The following is a 16,189-nucleotide window of genomic DNA, read 5'->3' on the forward strand; positions in this document are numbered from 1 at the left end:
GAGGAAAGGTACGCCACTGCTCACTGCAGTAGACGTGGTCTGGATAATTCAGAAGCGTCCGTGTGATGGCAAGGACCCTGGAAAGCAGCCCCTGATGGAGACTGGGGTTCTCAGGACAGGAGGCATCTACCAGCTGCATATTTCCAGTGTAATGAACCTGGAGAGTTGCCTGTGGCTCGTAGCCTGATGACAGGTAGAACGTCTTTATAAGAAGATAAGTTTCCACAGAGACCCTGGCAAGCCCACGGCAATCGCCCATCATTCCCAGGATCTGCTGAGGAGGTTTGAGGGAGGACCCGGGACTCTGGGAAGAGGAGGACAAACATCCTGGGTTTACTGCTATTGAAGACAAATATTCTTCCTCTTTGGGAGCGCGGGTCCTCTAGGGGGTATTTGCAGCGTTTCTCCGGGCTGCATCTGCTCCACCCCAACGTTCTTTCATTCATCTCCTTTAACCGGGTGGCTGTTTATTCAAAAGACACAGAGCCAAAACACTTTTGAGAATCCAAACAAAAACCAGGCAAAGTGAGAGATTTCCACCAACTGCACCTTTATTGTCTTCTCTGCCTCTTCAAAAATCTCTCTTCTCCAGCCCCTTCCCCCTCTGTATAAATGCAAACATCTCCAAATGTCAAGGGCAGGGAAGTGACCCTTCGGCAGCACAGGGGATGATCAGGCCCTGGTTTCCTTGTCATTTCAGACACACGTGGAATTCTCAGGTTACGGGCTTTTCTGGAACCTGGTGATGAGTCTGCTTATGAGTTCCATGATCATGAATATCTCTTCTAACACTTCAATAAACAGGAGAATGGCAGTCTTACTGCGTCAAAGAATAAGAGGAGCCAGCCTGGCCTAAGCTGGCCAGTGAACGCCAGGCTGCCTGAGGTCTGGGGACTGATAGGTTATCCTTCCTGGCTCTGCCAAGGGACTGCATTCACTTCGATTTCCTCTCAAGAGCCAGGCTGGAGTGTGGCTGTCTAAGAGTCTGCTGTCGATACAGTAAAAATGCTAACCTGCTCCATCTAATCCATTCTGAGCGGGAGAGCTCTTTACATAAATGCCCTGCTCCATCTCTTCATTTTCAAAATAGGCAATCAAATAAGATTGAACCATACGGGCTGCTGTACAGTGCATTTGTGTGTGTGTGTGTGTGTGTGTGTGTGTGTGTGTGTGTGTGTATGTGTGTGTGTGTGTTTAAAAAACACAGTGATTAATTTTGAGACACAGTGTTTTGTGTTGTCTTGGACTATTTTCTTCCTTGCCATTTTTTAAGAGCTCTGAAAATCAATGATATGCTTCGCCACCATCCATCTTTATATAGTAATAAATTAAGTGGGAGGTATTGATATTTTTGACTGAGCTTTTAAAATTTACATACTAATGACAACTATAGGCTGGCGACTCCTGATTCCTGCTGCGATGGGCTGTTCCTGGGCTGTTCTTGTCTCTGAGATTCCCAGGTAGCTCAGACCCCAGATCAGTGGGAACGGAATCTCTGCCCGATGGCTTGTCCCTCACTGCCTTCCACTTGTTAATCCTTCAGAGCTGGATGACAGAAGAGGGGAGGGGCCAGATACTGCACAGCAGAAGGCTGCCTGTGGGGGTGGTGGTCATCAGATAGTAGAGAGGGGGCCAAGATTTAATATTGGTGTAGACTGGGTACGGAGCACTTTCCTCTGGCCTCCTTTCTGACAGCTTCAGGGATTTAGGAAGTCACAAAAAAATATCCCATGCCCTTTCTGTTCCTTAGAGGAAAATGAACCCAAATTCTCATATTGAGGAGCCTTGCTGAAGCTGAACTTCCAGTGATTTTTTTGAGTCTGGGCAGTATAGACAACTTCTGACTGTCCTCTCACTTCCCTCCAGAAAGGGTAGATGCCTTAACAGTCTTAAGCAGAGATGGAGGTCGAGGCCGCTGGGGGGACTGACTCTCTGAGCCTCATTCTTCAGACAGCCTTGAATGCTGCTGCTGCTGCTACTGCCACTGCCCAGGAGAAAATAAAAATGCCACGGAATTGGTGCAAAGACCTCAACTTCCATGACACAATTATTCTGGGGACTTGGAACAGTCTTGACGTGCAAAGCAGTTTATTTGCAGAGATTAATTTGTCGGTAATATTGATTGTTGGGGGCCTGTTTCATTCTGTTTAAGATTCCACCAGGCACAGACAGCAGCTCCTGTATGGTCTGTCCCTCTAGAATTTCCAGGATGTGGCAGAGGCAATCAGAAGCAGCCAGAAAGTTCTGTCAAACCAGATACAGACCAGGCCAGTCCCAAGGGGGGGGGGGGGGCGGGGGGAAGGGGGGTTGTTTACATTTTGCCAAAGCAGCATTATGTTGTTCACATGGGGAGTCAGTCCCTCTGCTGCCTTGCAAGGCCTTTCCAAAGTGGGTCACCCCGTGATTGGGTACCCGGCACCTAGCGAGATGAGTGGAATATTCCTTCGCTCATCCCTTAAGTCATTTTCTCGGATCATCGCAATATTAAGACTGCCGAAGGCTTGCGCCTCAGGTGGCCCGGTGCATGAAGCCTGCTTCGTTCCACGCCACTGTCCAGGAAGTCCCTCAGCAAGAGTGTCTGGAAAGAAAGGAAAGAACTGCAGAGAGGTGTGGAGGAGAGCCACTTTCATCAGCCTGGCTTTCAGGACGGTTGGGAGCCCGGAGCGCGATCGTGTTACACTCCCCTCAAACGCGCCTTGTTCGCCTCTTCCCACCTCCCCCCTTCCTTCTTTTCTTTTGAGTGTTTTTTTTTAAATGAAAGAGTTTTTTTTTTTCCCTTCCAAATTGCGCTGCGAGGCAAATTCTTGAACGGTGTAATAGAAAATGTTAGACAATATTCCTTACCGGAGCGATTGACATTTTGGATAGTTCTGACACTTTGATTTTTCTCAAAACATATGGATCAAGCCTGGTTGCCTTATTGGACAGGAAGTCCTGTTGAAAGCTCCTCCCTTATCTTCCTTTGTGTTTTGCCCGCTCTGTTTGCTCGTGGCTTTCTCTCTGAATATAATCGTGGTTTTCTTAAGCTGTCCAGGGAGTCGCTATTGCCTTACTAAATATTTCATGGAACAGAGCTCACGGTACCTGCCAGCCATCTCGTATTTGTTGTCAAAAATAAAGGGTTCATCCTTGGGGGGGGGTGGCGAGAAAGAGAAGGTTTATTCTGTTGTTTTTATTTTAAAGTTTCTCACATGCAGCAAATGCACAAAGCCCCTGGAAGCCTAGGAGGGGCGTCTTTCATTTGTTGGGGACAAGGATGGCCACATATTTATTTATTTACGTATTTATTTACAGCTTATTCAGCTGTGGAAGGCTCCTGCCTCAGATTCTCAGTTTCCTTGCGGTTCCCTTTCCTATTTGTTCAGAAGGGAAAAGTTCAAAGCGCCTCTGTCAGCCGAGGGAAAAGCTTGCTGCATACTAACCCTCCAGCCCCCGCCTGCGATGACCTTGAGAGAGGAGCACTAAACGGCCCCCCTTGCAAACCTGCATGTGTGTTTTGTTAGACCAGGTCGGCAGGGGTCAGGGCTCACCTGAGGCCAGCAGCCGGCCTGCCTGCCTGAGCAGCGGGGTAATGCATTTTTAAAAGGGACATTCTCGCCTTTGAATGGGCTTAATATGGTCTCTGTTTAAAAACCTGTCAGAATCCCAAGCACACACTCCATAAAATATAAATAAGTACTTACTGTTTGCAGATGTTGCTTGTTTTTCATAATGTTTGTGTTTGAAGTCTGGAGTCCTCACTTCCTGTCAGGCTCCCTCTGCCTCACTCCTCCTGGTTTTCTGAAGGAACAAGGGGGCTTCAGATGGCAATTTCCCAATGAAGACACTTTCTGTTAGATCTGTCAGTGTCCCCGGCTCAATTAGCATTTCTTTTTCCTCTCTCTCTCTCTCTCTCTCTCTCTCTCTCTCTCTCTCTCTCTCTCTCTCTCTCTCTCTCTCTCTCTCCCTCCCTTCCTCTCCTCTACACTTACATTAACTGGAAGGAATTAAGGAAGGGGCTGAGGGGACCGGCTGCCATCTTGGTGCTCTTTCCTGTAGCTGGGGTCTCATACTCCCTTGCTTCCTGCCTCCTCCCGCTGCCCCCCCCCAAGTTCTCAGTGGTAGTGCAGGCGTCTGGTTGATTTCTTCCTTCATTTCGCCACAGAGCCAGCCCATCTCTGACCCATGATGCCAGCTCTTCCTCACGCTCTTCCTCATGTCTCCAACTCTCTCCCATCAGCTCCAAAGAGAGCTGGTGATGGCGCAGGAGGCTCTGGCTTAATCTCTTTTCCAAGTCATTTTCCACATTCTTGGTGGCTGCCAGATGCCCTCACGAGCCTGGTGAATGATGGCGCATCTTCCCCCTGCCCGCTTTTTAACATGACCAAGTCTCTAGGTGGTGTATGCCGAGGCAGTTATACAAGTCATTGTTGGTTCTGCAGGTTTTCCTTTGATTGGCCTGGACATTTTACTATCGCACCCTCTTGAGCAACCAGCTCACTTTCGTACTCTCTTGAGCAACTCCCTCACATCCCTGTGTGCCTGCCAAGGCCCCGAGAATATGTGTCTGTTTAATGTGCTTCTTTTTACTGTAACTGATTAGCTATAAAAGGTCAACACAACCTGTTTCCCAGCTCTTCCTACACTTTGCCTGGCAAGTGTCTGTTCCACAGAGTGCAAGGCATTGGGGGAGGCTGAGGCAAGAGGATTGTGAGTTCAAGGCCAGCCCGGAGAAGTATGGTGAGACCATGTCTCACACAATCAGCAAAATAAAACACAGAAGTGTTTATGCGAACAGGCTCGTGGGAGGCAAGTGCACCCGATTCTCCTGCTTGAGATGCCCGAGGTCACCAATAAACTCCAGAGCGTAGAGCCCGCTGACCCTATCCCCAGGGAAGAGGAAATATCAGACTCCCCTTTAGCCACGTCAACAGAAGCTCTGTAACAAGCATTGCTTTGCTCTCAGTTTGCTTTATTATCCGTCATTTGAAAGGAGGGAGAAAAAAAACAGAAAGAAAGAAAGAAAGAAAGAAAGAAAGAAAGAAAGAAAGAAAGAAAGAAAGAAAGAAAGAGGAAGAGAGAAAGAAAGAGAGAAAGAAAGATCGATCCACCCACGCCCTGCCTGGTTTCTAGGCAGTTCATGGGTGTGTGTATGTGGGGGAGGGGGGGTTGGGGGCAGGATCTGATCTAGACGCATGCTCAGGACAGCATATCCTGATGAATCAGATTGGGGTGGGGTGGGGTGGGGGGGAGTCGCTTTATCTGCAAAGCCTAGGAACCAGGAATCAAGATGGAGTTCCCTCAGCCCCAAAGCCTTACCAATTGATACAATTTGAAAATGGGCAGCTGGAGAGGCTGGGGCGAGCTGACATAATGACTTCTATAATAGCAGAACATTTAAGGTTATAGAAATAAAGAGAAGAGGGTGAAATCAGGCCCGTTGATCTCTGCCTGCAGGCTCTCCCTGCTCACTGGAAGCTCCGGCAATTATTTCTGCTCTGGCTTTCCCCTCCTCTCCAGAGCAGTCTGTTTGAAATGAAGCAGAACCAGGCATGGCAGCCTTATCAGTGTTGTTAGCTGACAGGGCGCCCAACACACCTGCTTTTACTTGCTGCTCTTTCAGGGGCCCTAATGCCACAGAGAATGTTGCTTGGGCCCTTGTAATGTGTAAAGATTCATTTATTTCACCTTTTGAACCTGCCTGGCCCCCTGGGTCTGTGCTGTGAATGGGGCGGGATTGGCAAAGGCTCCCCCCACACACACTTAGAAGAAGCTGGTAATTAGGGGTCTGGCCCTGAGGTGGTTGCCATGATAGAGGTTTAAAAGAGGGGTGGGGGCTCAGTCAAGGAGGCACTAGGAAGAAGGGACTGGGGGAGGGGGATGGTGACCTGTGGCTGTGGCCTCCCTGGCTCCAATGTGTCCAGAGAGATCCAGGTACCCTGACTCTCAAAGCATTCCCCAGCATCACACCCTGCACCTGCCCCTTGTTTTCAGTCTGATGGAGATGGCAGAGAAGGTTTTAAGGAGTCCTTTTGGCTTTAGTCTTCTGGCTGTGGGTGCATCCGCAGGCAAAGCTAAGACTCCCCAGTGACCATCCCGTGAACTTTATTTCACAGGGCTGTATTTACCGTTACAATTACTTCCCAGTGTAATGGGGTCTGGGAGGGATAGTAAACCTAGCCATCAATGACTCTGATAAAATATGAAGATCTGCAGGCGTTCTGACGTTTAATTAAACTCGATTAGTTTCTGTGTTGTGTTTTTTCTTCTCCTAGTTCAGTGCCAGTAAATACATCTTGTTTTAGACCTCAAACATTTCAATAAGCATTTAAGAAGGAAGGGCTAGCTCTCCAATACCTGGTCTGTCCTGCCGGTGCCCAGTGCTTTCTTTCCCTCCTCTTGTGTGCCTTCCCGTGGATTTCAGTTGGACGTGTTCCCTTCTGGAAGTCCTAAGATCTTAGATTCCTAGGAGTAAACAAACAAACAGCAAAACCAAAATAACAACAACAAAAACCCTTCAAATATCCCAAAACTCTTTGGGAGTTTTGACTCTGGATCCTTCCATTTCATCTCTCCAGATCAGCTCTGTGGCAGTGAGTGAGGGTGCCGTGCCCTCAGTTTCTGCCTGGACATCCCTTTATTCTTGATTTTCCTTCTTTCAAAGAGGAAGGTGCGTGCAGCGGCTAGTGTTTGTGCCTAGTTACCCTTTCTCTCCTGCTGCAAAGAGAGTTCTGGTCTCCCTGGGAGGACACACCTTCCGCTTGTCTCCAGGAGTGGGCTACCACCCCATCACTCTGGCTAAGGTCATTGGTACTGGGACATCTGTAAATGTTTGGGGGTCGTGGAAGGATGCTTTCTTTTTAGGTAGTCATTTCTTGCTTTTAGAGCTTCCAGGAGCATCATACGGGAAGACCATGCCTGGAAATCAAAGTGGCACAGAGCGAACAGAGTCCAGCTGTTGAGAAGAAGAGGAGCTAAGACTTACCATCATCAGAGCCCCTGATCCAGCCATGCCTGAAGCCATTAAGAGATAGATCTCTAACATATTCAGTGATGTGAGCTGGTGTCTTCCTTCATTGCTTATCACACGCTAACAAAAGAACCCTCATAGGTTCACCGTCTGACTCCTTCAAGGAGCAAGTCCTTCTCAAGAGACTCCAGTTCACTCCTTTAAAAACAAGTAAGATCAGAGATTGGGCTGGACGGGTGTGGGCATGGGGAGAGGAAAGACACTAATGTCCCAGAGAGCTTGCCAGGCATGCTTCCTGACCCCACAGCTTTACTGTCCCATTTTGCATACAGAAAAACTAGGCTCAGAGCTGTCTCATTAATGAGCACAGAGCTTGGTTTCAGGCCAGTGTCATTTCCAAGTGTGTGCAGCTCACACGCTGAACAGAGGTCTGTCAGTCAAGCACATCCCTAAGGAGAGCACACGGGCTTGGAAACTCAGCTCCCTGCACACCTTCCTGTGCTGTTGCTTTTCATCTTCTAGAATGTTCTTATGTTCTGTGACCTGTACGGAGCTCTGACTATTTGAGTCCCGAGAAAACTTTTACAGTAGTTAGAATCTTACCAAAATGCAAATTTCTGTTAATATTTAAGTGATCAGATGGTCTGGAATGTGTATTTGACAGGAGTTTAGACAGGATGGGGGATGGAGGCAGGGAGAAAAAACAAACAAACAAACAAACAAACAAACAAACAAACAAAAACAGTGCCCTTGCCACAGCGGAGTCCATTGCTCAGAGATGGCTCTATGCAACAGTAGAGTCCATTGCTCGGAGATAGTCCCATGCCATAGATGTGGAATCCATTGCTCAGAGGTGGGTTTCCTCTGGTTTTAATTTTCTGTTTGACTACATTCTGTCCCTATAGACCCACTTCCTTTCCTCACCCCTAGTCTCTCTGTGTGCCACTAAGTTGGCTACAGGCCTACCTATTGGCTTTGGCTTCCTGTATAATGTGCTGTTTTCCAGAAGGACTTGGGGCCCAGGGCAGATCTCCCTGCTGTGCTGCGATTGGTTCTTCACTATGGGGAACTCTGGGAGACTCTTGAAATTTTAGAGTCTGTGGCAGAAAAGGACTTGAACCCACGAACACTGCCTGACCCCCATGTCTTCCCCAGCTAACAATTTCATTCACCTAGCATCTTTTGTGTATGCATGGCTTTCCAGTGGCACTGGATTTTGATTCTTTGTTTGGTTTGTTTTGTTTGTTTTTGAGACAGGGTTTCTCTGTGTAAGCCCTGGCTGTCCTGGAACTCACTCTGTAGACCAGGCTGGCCTCGAACTCAGAAATCCACCTGCCTCTGCCTCCCAAGTGCTGGGATTAAAGGTGTACGCCACCACACCCAGCTTGGATTTTGATTCTTGATGGCAAAACATTCTTGGGTTGGTGGTAAGATTTACTTATCTATTTTCATAGCACTGGGGAACAAACTCTCACCTCACATCTACAAGGCAAACACTACTTCTAAGATGTGACAGCAGGAAGTGCCAGTGGGACAAGTTGGTATCTACCTGAAACCCTTCCCTGGCAAAAATTTCATCTTTGCAATGACGTTTGCTTAGGTCAAAGGTCATAGCTTCAGCAGATTCTCCGGATTGGAAACAGCTTGGCCTGCAGTCCTAAAAAGTCAACTTCGCTTTATAGCATCTGTATCTGGGTCCATCAAGAAGGCCTGTAAGTCAGAGCCTCAACCTTGTGAAAGAGTCAGGGCCAGGTAACGAGTGCCGTTCATTTTATCTTACGATTTTTGCATTTGGATTTTGCAAAACTGAGGGGACTGTCTTATATGTTCTGCTTGTATTTATTGGGGGGGGGATCGTGAAAGATGAAATTTCATAAATTAAGGGGGAAGATCACCAAGACACTTGAACAGACTGAGAAGTAAGAAAGCCAAGCTTTCTTTGGCCATTGGGTGATTGATTGGCAGACTGATGTGTGCCTGGGTGTGTGTGCATGCAAATGTGTACTACCGAAAACACCTGGAGGTCACAGGAGAACTTGAGGAGGTGGTCTCATTCCATGTAGGTCCCAGGGATTGAACCTGGGTCATCAGGTTTGCCAGCAGATGCCCTTACTCATCAAGCCATTGCATCAGCCCAGAAAGTTGAGCTTTTTATTGATATTTGGTTATCCCGATGCTTGCTCTACACTTGTGACCAGTGAAGGAAGTGCTGTCCAAGCAAGTAGCTTCTTCATTTGCTAGTGGGATGTCTGTAGAGGTTTACTGTTGGAGCTGAAACACTTAGTGTGGCTTGGCAGAGTGTGACTCGGGAGAAAACGGAATGATGACATTTCATCTCAGCCTAGAAATTATCCCTGGATCTGTTAACAAACCTGAAGTAACACAACCTTGGAACTTTCACAAGGTCAGTGGTGGACAAGAGACAGAGGCCCCTGAGGGAAGAGCCACTGAATGCTGACCTGAGACAGCACCGTAAGGACACCTCAGCGTCACTTCAAGCCCTTCTCTGATGCTTTCTTGGAATGTTACGAGTTTCTAAATGTATTTTTAGATCTTATTATAGAAGGCATAATTTTACACAGAAGCAAAACAAGTGGGGAGAATTCCTAATCTCATTTACTAAGAAGAAAGTGAATTCTTAATTTGTTCTTGTCTTGCTTCCTGAGTTTGTCCACATCTATTCACAGTTATGTTATAGTGTGAAAACAAGGCCGCATGTGACATTTACGATCCTCCTTTCATATTCCGTCCCACACCCCACTGACATCACTTGATGGCTCCGCGGTATTCTGTCTTACAGAAACACTGCCACTAAGCAGATTCTTGGTTACTGGACACAACCATTCCTAGTTCCAAGATAAATACTTGCAGCTAGTTGATCAGTCAAGTTCAAGTTGTCCTATATCCAAGTATGTCCTTGGAGAGAGAAAAAAAAATCCTCATAAGCCTTGCTTTTGAATTAATGTGCATGCAACCTATTTGGATATCTGTTACGATTTTGGATGTTTAAATTTATATTTTACCTCAAATTTGAGGAAACTTGACCATTATTCTTCTAGATTGTATCTCTGTTTCTTCCTTCCCACCTCCCCCCACCCTCCTGTCTCTTTCTAGAATTCCCATGATGCATAGTTTGCTTGATGGTATCTGTAAGCACACCAGGCTCTGTTTACTTTTTTTTTTCATTTTTCTCACATATCTGGTGACTTAAGGTGCTTTCGTTTCAGTATTGTTATTTATTCTGCCCGCCTGAGTCAGCTGCTGCAGAATTCTTCCAGCGAATGCTTTGATTCCATTACTTTTTGACTAATTTTTGTTCATTAAAAAAAAATAATGGGTGGGAGGGATAGATCAGTGGTTAAGAGTGCTGGCTGCTCTTCCAGAGGACCCAGATTCATTTCCAGTACCCACATGGTGGCTCACAACCATCTGTAACTCTAGTTCCAGGGGATCCAACACCCACTCTGGCTTCCATGGACACCAGACAGGCAATTGGTACACATACATGTCCCCAAACACCACCCATACACATAATAGTAAAATAATTTTTTATAATAGTAAAATAATTTTTAAAAATTTCCACGTTGTTTAAAAATAATTTGCATCTCTTTGTTAACATTTAAATGTGTCTGCATCTTATTTTTCCTAATTTGCTTTACCCCTTGTCTGTATTTTCCTCTAGTATTTGGAGCATACTATTTAAGACCTGCTTTAAAGTCTTCACTTAGTAAGTCTGATGTCTGTCGCTTCAGAGTCAGAGTCTAAAGGTTAATTTTGTTCTAGTGAATGGGCCACGTTTCCCTGTTTGTTGGTGTGTCTCTGACAGCTGGGCATTTGAAATCTCACGGCTTCTCGAATTGACAGACAGGATGGTCAGCGATCCTGCATATGAGTCGTACCTGAATTTTAACTAGTTCCCATACAGGTAGCTGCTTTTAAGGGTTTTAAGTTTCCCAGCAGTAATCTCTGTTTCTTCTTGAGACCTTAGCTGGTCAAGCATGCTCTGTTCAATCAGTAATGTCTGTCTTTGAGATCTTTCACTCTCTCTCTCTCTTTCTCTCTCTCTCTCTCTCTCTCTCTCTCTCTCTCTCTTTCTCTCTCCCTTTCTCTCCATACACCCATAAGAAACCCAAGTTCCAGCTAAATGTCATTGCCACACACAATCCTCCCTCTGAGAGCCCTGACTCCCATGCCCTGTCCTGGTAGCTTTATTTCCTTGCAGCACCAAGTCTCTCTTCAAGAAAGTATGGATCCAGTTGCTCAGATCATCTGTGTCTCACTGCCACTGATGCTCTTGAAGGCGCTTGGTGAGGCTACAACATTGAGACTCTGGCCAGAGCCATCCCTGGCAACTAAATGAAGAAGGTGGCCTCATAGCATCCTTGAAGGGATGGAGGTGGGGCTCAGCATCTTCTGCACACAGGCCTTGGGATCTTCAAGAGGAAATGTTTTGGGAAAAACAACAACAACAAAAACAAAACAACTCTCAGTCCGGGAAGACACAGTGCTCATAAGACAACACAAAAGGGATGTTGCTAGTATATCCTCCATACCTGGGATTGTCCAAAGTGTCTGACACTTGTAATCTCACCATATCCTCCTCCAGCTCAGCGGGGCTGAGGCTCGGGAGATGGCTCAGTGGTTAAGAGCACTTGTGGCTCATGCAGAGGACTCTGATTCGATTCCTTAGTGGCCTCGTAGCAGTTTACAGCATCTGTAAGTCCAGTCCCAGAGGATCTGATAACTTCATGTACAGGCATGCACACGGTATACATACATGCATACATTTATACATCCATACATACACACAAACCACTCATACACATGAATTAATAAAATCTTTGGAAAAAGAAACTCCTGGGGGAAGGAACAGATACTTGATCATCCAGTTTATAGCAGAGGGCTGACAATCTCAGAGAGGTTTGGGAAACTCTCAAAAGGCACACAGCTAGTTTTAATGATAGGGCAGCTAGGAAGGTAAGTGCTGCAGTGGGGGACTTTTAGGGCACTGAGTTTAGATCATAGGGATAGAGAGGTCTGCATGATACAGCAGAGGATGTGGTCCAGATTCTCCTAAGCCTTCAGTGTAGAATAGGCTGTGTGCTGCTCTGGCAACTGAGCACATCTATGAATACGGACAAGATGAACCTCAGAGATGCTGGAAGGACATCTGTGGCTTAGGCAAAGAGATGGAGGACAGAGAGCTGAGGAGGCATCACAGGTAGTCCATGATGTCTTCCATTTACAGTATTAGTTACTGAGGTATCAACCTTCAGTTGACCTCCAATGACCCCCACCTCCTCACGTTCATACCCTTGAAGAGTCTCCTCTCATATCAAACAGCTCACCAGCTGGGTTTGGAGACATAGCTTCAAGTGTATGTAACACTCATGAGGACTGGGCTATTTGAGTTCTGGCACGGCAAAAGAAAAAGAAAAGGTTTTGATGGAATGCGTCTGTGGGACTTCTGAGGTCCTGTGGCTTCCAGCTCATTTCTTGTTGGATCACTTGGTCTAGAGAAGCCAGCCACCATGCTATGCTGTGAGGCCACTCAAGTTCCCTCTGGGGAGGTCCCTGTGGTGAGGGACTGATGTCTCTTACCAATAGTCATATGAACATGTCACCTTGGCAATGGAGCCTCTGACTTCAGCTAAGCGGTCACAGGACTATAACCCTGGCTGACCTCGTGTCTGTTACCTCAAGAGAAATCCCAGGACCAATACCACGCTATTTTTGTGCAATCACATTCCTAACCTAAAGAACCCATGAAAGCATAAATATTGATTCTGGGACTTAAAGTTTACCCCAAGATAATTTGACACGTATGCAACAGGTAACTAATTCAACAGCCAAAACAACAGTTTTCCAGAATGGAGACAAGTGAGTGAGTGGCTTAGTGCCCTTCATCACACGGGAGAAAAGATGCCGGCTACTGGTGTGTGTTTTGCTTGAGGGCTGTCCCGGGTTGCTCATCTCTTGGGGGCAGCAGTTTCTCAGCCATGTGGCTGTACTTTGTGGGGTAAGGACTCTCAGGAGCTGTATACAGGTGGCAAGAATGTTACAACATCCAGATGGCCATGCAGCAGTGTGGTGGCTTCAGTAGGAATGACCCTCATAGGCTCACAGATTGTGACACTTGGTCACCAGGGAGTGGCACTATTAGGAGGTGTGGCCTTGTTGGAGAAGGTGTGACCTTGTTGAAGGACATGTGTTACTGGTAAGGTGGACTTTCAGGTTGAGGAAGCCCACGCCAGGCTCAATGAGTCCCTCTCTTCCTGCCCGTCTACAAATCCAGATGTAGAACTCTTGGCTTCTTCTCCATCACCATGTCTGCCTGCACGTTGCCACGCTTCCCACCATGACAATAATGGACTAATCCTCTGAACTGCTAATCTAGTCCCAATTAAATATTTTCCTTTATAAGAGTTGCTGTGGTCACAGTGTCTCTTTACAGCAATAGAACACTGACTAAATCAGGCAGCCAGGAAGTCTTTCTAAAACTACAGACCCATCCTTCCTGTCTCCCGGGCACCCCTCTACCAGGCTGGCGTCTCTCACTGCTCTTCCAGCTCCTTGGCACTAGTTCACAACCTCACTGTCTCCAGAGTCTCAGCTCTTGCTTTGCTGTCCACATCTTTAAGCGGACCCTGAGGGTGGATGATGCGGATGTTTCTATGTATCTTTCTCTTGTAAATAAAGATGTGATTGGTACATTTAGAAAACTATTGTCTGCTATCTCTTTGGGGTAAGCCCCTGACTATGCTTTCTTAACCTCCTGAATCCGGGGAGATACCTTTTGTGGCAAGAGGCTCCAGAGTTGTCAAAGGAGCAGAAGCTGGTAAATAGATAGCTTGTTTGTTAGGGGTCAGCCAGGCCTGAGGCAGGGGAGTTGGGGGAATGGAAGGACGGCTTTCTGCAGCCCCTTCCCTTTTTCTGTTTTTAAATGAACAAAGATTGGACAGACCCTAGCCATACTAGATCAGCAAGCTTGTGCGTGTGCGTGTGTGTGCGTGCGTGTGCGTGCATGCATGTTTATGTGCACAAGTGTGGAGTATGGATGCCTTTTGAACTTTCATTTTTGCACATTTCCAGGTGTCCTCTCTGCATTACCCTGAGCTGCCTTACAGTGTCACCAAAGTGCATCTCTTCTGGAGGGAAAGAAGGAAAGAAGGGAGGAAGGGAGGAAGGGATGGAGGGAGGAATAGGGGGAGGGAAGTGAAGGAAAGGAGGGAGGGAGGAAAGGAAAAAGAAAGGAGAAGGCATGAAGATGCCTTGGTTTCCACAGAGACCTGTGGCTCTTTCTGGGGATCAGATGTGAAGGTCTAGGTGAACAGGGCTCCCTCATCCCAGAAAGGATTGGCGGGGTCCTTCATGGCATGAGTGTTCTGATGTCCAGGATGCAGAAGGAAGTGCTGCTTACTCAGGGTTAGGAGACTGGCTGCCTGCTGGGCTGTTTCCTGAGGCAGCCTTGAGAAGCCTTGGCTGCCTGCCTCAGGCGGCTCATGAAGCTGTACCTTAGACCCTGTAGCTGAGCCTGGACATCTTGAAGCACTGAGGCTTCATCTTCACACTCTGTGTTTGCTCCTCCTCCTCCTCCTCCTCCTCCTCCTCCTCCTCCTCCTCCTCCTCCTCCTCCTTCTTCTTCTTCTTCACCTTAAGGCCTTCACTCAGGCCTTGGAGGATGCATTCTCCGGAAGTGGGAAACAGCCACACAACTACCATGCCCAGTGCTGCCTGTGAGGACCAGAGACTGTCATTCATGCAGATTGCCCCCCTCTCCTCACAACACACACAGACGGGTGTGGTAGGATAGACTTCATGTCCACTGTGCCCCCTCCCTAACCAGCAATTAAGCCATGGGTATGGCCGATGAATGTTGTCTAGGGGTTTTCTTGTGGGTTGTGTGCTCTGGGGTCTGGAGGATAAAAGACTAAGACTCTGGCTGCTGGAGAGAGAGAGAGAGAGAGAGAGAGAGAGAGAGAGAGAGAGAGAGAGAGAGAGAGAGAGAGAGAGAGAGAGAGAGAGAGAGAGAGAAAGAGAGAAAGAGAGAGAGAGAGAGAGAGAGAGAGAGAGAGAGAGAGAGAGAGAGAGAGAGAGAGAGAGAGAGAGGATGTTCCACACTCAGCAAACACATGAGCTGGTGGGAGTGACTTCTCTCTGTCTACCAAATGGATACCGGGAACTGAACTCAGCTCAGGAGGCTGGGCAGCAAGTGCCTTCCCCTAAGACTACATTCTTTTGTGTTTGTGCAGATATTTGTGTGTGTATGGAAGTATTTGTAGAAGACAACCTCAGGTGTCAGTCCTTGGCCACTATGTACCTTGTTGTTGGTGCTACTATTATTTACTTTTTCCAAGACAGGGTTTCTCTGTAGCCTTGGCTGTCCTTGAACTTGCTCTGTAGATCAGGCTGGCCTCAAACTCACAGAGATCTATCTACTTCTGCCTACTGAGTGCTGGGATTAAAGGCATGCACCACAACTGCCTATCTATCTATCTATCTATCTATCTATCTATCTATCTATCTATCTATCTATCTATCTATCTATCTATCTATCTTCCTCCTCCTCCTTCTTCCTCTTCTTCTTCTTCTTCTTCTTCTTCTTCTTCTTCTTCTTCTTCTTCTTCTTCTTCTTCTTCTTCTTCTTCTTCTTCTTCTTCTTCTTCTTCTCTTCCTCCTCCTCCTCTTCTTTCTCCTTCCCCTTCCCCTTCTCCTTCATCATCATTGTCGTCATCATCATCATCATCATCATCATCATCATTTTAAGGAATGCTCTCTCAGTGGCCTGGAACTTGCCAAGTAGGCTAGGCTGGCTGGCCAGCAAGCTGCAGATACCTGCCTCTCTTTGCTTTCTCAGCACTGGATTTATAAGCTGTGCAACCATAGCCACTTTAAAAAAAGATTTATTCGAGCCGGGCGTGGTGGCGCAAGCCTTTAATCCCAGCACTCGGGAGGCAGAGGCAGGCAGATTTCTGAGTTTGAGGCCAGCCTGGTCTACAGAGTGAGTTCCAGGTCAGCCAGAGCTATACAGGAAACCCTGTCTCGACAAATCAAAAACAAAAACAAAAAAAAAGATTTATTCATTTTTAGTGCATTGACATTTTGCCTAGATATATATAACTCCACAACTGGAGTTATAGACAGTTGTGAGCTGCCATGTGGGTGCTGGGAATTGAATCTGGGTCCTTTGGAAGTGCAACCAGTACTCTTAACCACTGAGCCATCTCTCCAGCACCCCCA

At 47.0% G+C, this 16,189-nt stretch overlaps 1 long non-coding RNA gene across 2 annotated transcripts, besides 1 other annotated feature; it reads right to left on the reverse strand.

The window, feature by feature from the left end:
* Positions 1 to 533: 533 nt before the first annotated feature.
* Positions 534 to 4,405, reverse strand: Gm36325. 2 transcript variants are annotated; one of them, XR_387906.3, is made up of 3 exons: positions 3,972 to 4,405; positions 3,684 to 3,780; positions 534 to 2,578 (listed from the first exon to the last, which is right to left on the reverse strand). It is a non-coding gene; the product is annotated as a predicted gene, 36325 (long non-coding RNA). The 2 variants fall into 2 exon arrangements; XR_003947580.1 differs by having other exon boundaries at positions 3,684 to 4,405.
* Positions 2,027 to 6,115: an enhancer, noted in NCBI's record as "VISTA enhancer mm1211". NCBI's record gives its function as "enhancer in: limb[10/10] | heart[8/10]" and the evidence as "EXISTENCE:transgenic organism evidence [ECO:0001131][PMID:17130149]".

The sequence above is a fragment of the Mus musculus genome, chromosome 8 (assembly GCF_000001635.26).
Source record: "Mus musculus strain C57BL/6J chromosome 8, GRCm38.p6 C57BL/6J".
Lineage (NCBI taxonomy): Eukaryota > Metazoa > Chordata > Mammalia > Rodentia > Muridae > Mus > Mus musculus.